Below are 3669 nucleotides of genomic sequence, written 5' to 3' on the forward strand. Positions count from 1 at the left end.
ACCTCTCAAACTACATGATTGGCAGCCGACCATCACAAGGGGTTGGACTAGAGTCCTGCATGCCTTCTGCATCCAGGAGAGCACAATAGGGCCATTTCGCTTCACCTTGTTCAACAACTGGAATGTTTGTCGCCTCTTTCTTTACCATCTATAATAGTACAAGAATAGAACCCTAGTACATCATTATTTATTTGGTGCTTATGTAATTCTTAAACATATGTACCTGTGAATCGAATAATGCATTGGTTGTTTGAACCTGATGGATATGAATAAAGCTATAGCCTACTTTCAAGTTTAAATTAGGTACAATTTTAAATAGGAGCAATTTAATTAGGGCGAAATTACGCTGCGCAGGTCATTACGGCACACACGGTTGGTAAAACACAAACGTTTGCAATATACACCATAATCCGAGATAGTTCACAGAGAGGAAACGTGTGCAAGCATGCACACAGTTGCCATTTGCAAAGCGTGTGTGATGTCAGACACTATCACATATGGTGCATGAAAACTAAATGTGTGTGATTGTTTACCTATCGTACACGGTTTATAATCATGAACTATTTGTGATGTGCCAGGCATCGTAAAACTCCCGTGCCTGGAATCTACCTGGTTTTAGGCAGAACCACAAAACTCCGACTACGATGGCAATGCGAGCACAAACGAGTAGCAAGGATGAAGCATTTGGGATATTCGAGATATCGGAAACGTTATATAGGGACAACTGTATGCATGAAGGCTACCTATCCCCGACGGTTTCTGGGTCGTGTGGGAAGGACCCTGTATCATCCACACTCACTTGGCGATGGTTCCAAATGTCGTCGCGGAAAGGGGTTAAAAACCGTTTGTTTAGGACCGACGCGCACCAGTGCTAGAGTTCATACTAGAATAACACCAAAGCAAATTCATATTCATAATACTCAATCCACACAAAGAACTACAAGGAGACCCCAAAGTTTCTATCGGAGAAAAGATAATAAAAACGTGCATCAACCCCTATGCATAGATTACCCCAATATCACCACGGGAATCCACTAGTTGAGTGCCATAATGTATATCAAGTGAATCAATAAGATACCCCATTGTCACGTCAAGCATTCATACCGCAAGACATACATCATGTGTTCTCAAATCTGAACATTCAATCCGACAAGACAAAACTTCAAAGGGTAAAGATTCAATTCATCACAACAAGGGTATAGAGGGGAGAAACATCATATGATCCGACTATATTAACAAATCCCATGATATAGATCACGAGAGAGAGAGATTAATCACATAGCTACTGGTACAAACCCTCAGCCCCGAGGGTGGACTACTCCCTCCTCATCGTGGTGGCCACTGGGATGATGAAGATGGCCACCGGAGATGATTCCCCCCTCCGGCAGGGTGTCGGAACGGGTCTAGATTGGTTTTCGGTGGCTACGGAGCCCTGCGGCGGCGGAACTTCTGATCTAGGTTAACCCCGAGGGGTTTCAGAATATTTGAGGATTTATAGTGCAAAGAAGGGGTACGGGAGGCCGCCAAGGTGGGCACAACCCACCTGGGCATGCCAGGGGGGCCTGGCGCACCCTGGTGGGTTGTGCCCCCCTCGGGGCACCCCCCGGGTGCAGCTCTGGACCATTCGGTTCGTTCTAGTCCAAAAAAACTCTGTAAAGTTTCGTTGCGTTTGGACTTCGTTTGATATTGATTTCATGCGATGTAAAAAACAAGCAAAAAACAGCAACTGGCACTGGGTCAATAGGTTGGTCCCAAAAAATGATATAAATTTGCTATAAAATGATTGTAAAACATCCAAGAACAATAATATAATAGCACGAATACTTCAAAAATTATAGATACGTTGGAGACGTATCAGCATCTCCAAGCTTAATTCCTACTCGTCCTCGAGTAGGTAAATGATAAAATAAATAATTTATGAAGTGTGAATGCTAGCAAAGTGCATAAGTTGGATCAATGATAATTTCAATCACTTTTCCTAGCATCATAACAACGATTCTTTCTTATAAAACTTCTCATGTTATAGTAACAACCAATTCACATGTTAATGTTCAAACAATGAATTCTCTTGAAACCCAACAACCTATGTTCTCAGTCACTAAGCAATTGCAATTCAACTTATTCAACATAGTTTAAGTAAGAGCTCCACATACTCAACCATCAGATAGTCTTCTATGATTGCTAACACTCACCTTGTACACATGAGCAAAATGTTTCAACCGGACACATAGAAAGATAGGGGCTTATAATTTTGCCTCGCAACTATTCACCACAAGGGTGATGTCAACAATAATAACTCATGCTACCCATTTCCAACTAGATATACGTGCCTAGATCTTTCCTCACCACATGATGCTTGCCAAAAGAGAAAAATAAAAAGGAATAGAGAGAAGAACGTTGACTCTTTGCATAAAAGTAAATACATAAAAGTAAAAGATAGGCCCTTCACAGAGGGAAGCAGAGGTTGCCATGCGCTTATTTTTTTGTATGCACAATCCGTTAGTGCAAAAGAATGTAAGTAATGTTTCCCCTTGTGATAGCAACCTTTATTATGCAGTATGTCGCTTTTATTGCTTTACCATCACAAGTTCGTACAACGCTCAATTTTCTCTTACACTAAATGATCTTACACTTTTAGAAGCAATTTTTATTGCCTTATTGCACCGATGACAACTTACTTGAAGGATCTTGCTCAATCCTTAGGTAGGTATGGTGGACTTTTGAAAATAAGATTTTGGTTTAAGGGTTTTTGTATGCACAAGTAGTATCTCTACTTGGTGCGGAATTTTTGGCTAGCAAAGATGGGGGGCAAGTACCACATGTTGAAGGATCTATGACAATATAACTTCTATTTGAATATGAACAAACATAAACCATTACGTTGTCTTCCTTGTCCAACACCAACAATTTTGGCATAAAATATTTTGATGGGGGCTCACAATCACAAAAGATTTCCATGATAGTGTATTTATATGTGAAAGTTCTTTTCCTTATACTAATTATTCGTGAATTGCTTGTATGACCAATATTGTGATTATCAAGCCTCAAAAGATTTCAGTTTCTAAACCCAATGTGAAGCTACCACTAGGCATGATATGATTTCAACTTCATGACATTCAATTTAGTCAACAATTTACTCATAGGATATAAGTGAAGCATGATACGTCTCCAGCGTATCTATAATTTTTGATTGCTCCATGCTATATTATCTACTGTTTTGGACTATATTGGGCTTTATTTTCCACTTTTATATTATTTTTGGGACTAACCTATTAACCGGAGGCCCCGCCTAGAATTGCTGTTTTTTTTACCTATTTCAGTGTTTCGGAGAAACAGAATATTAAACGGAGTCCAAACGGAATGAAACCTTCGGAAACGTGATTTTCTCATCAGATAAGATCCAGGAGACTTGGACCCTCCGTCAAGAAAGCCACGAGGCGGTCACGAGGGTGGAGGGCGCGCCCCCTGCCTCGTGGGCCCCTCGAAGCTCCACCGACGTACTTCTTCCTCCTATATATACCTACGTACCCCCAAACGATCGGGGACGGAGCCAAAAACCTAATTCCACCGCCGCAACTTTCTGTATCCACGAGAACCCATCTTGGGGCCTGTTTCGGAGCTCCGCCGAAGGGGGCATCGATCACGGAGGGCTTCTACATCATCATCCAA

The sequence above is a fragment of the Triticum dicoccoides genome, chromosome 4A, assembly GCF_002162155.2.
Source record: "Triticum dicoccoides isolate Atlit2015 ecotype Zavitan chromosome 4A, WEW_v2.0, whole genome shotgun sequence".
Taxonomy (NCBI): domain Eukaryota; kingdom Viridiplantae; phylum Streptophyta; class Magnoliopsida; order Poales; family Poaceae; genus Triticum; species Triticum dicoccoides.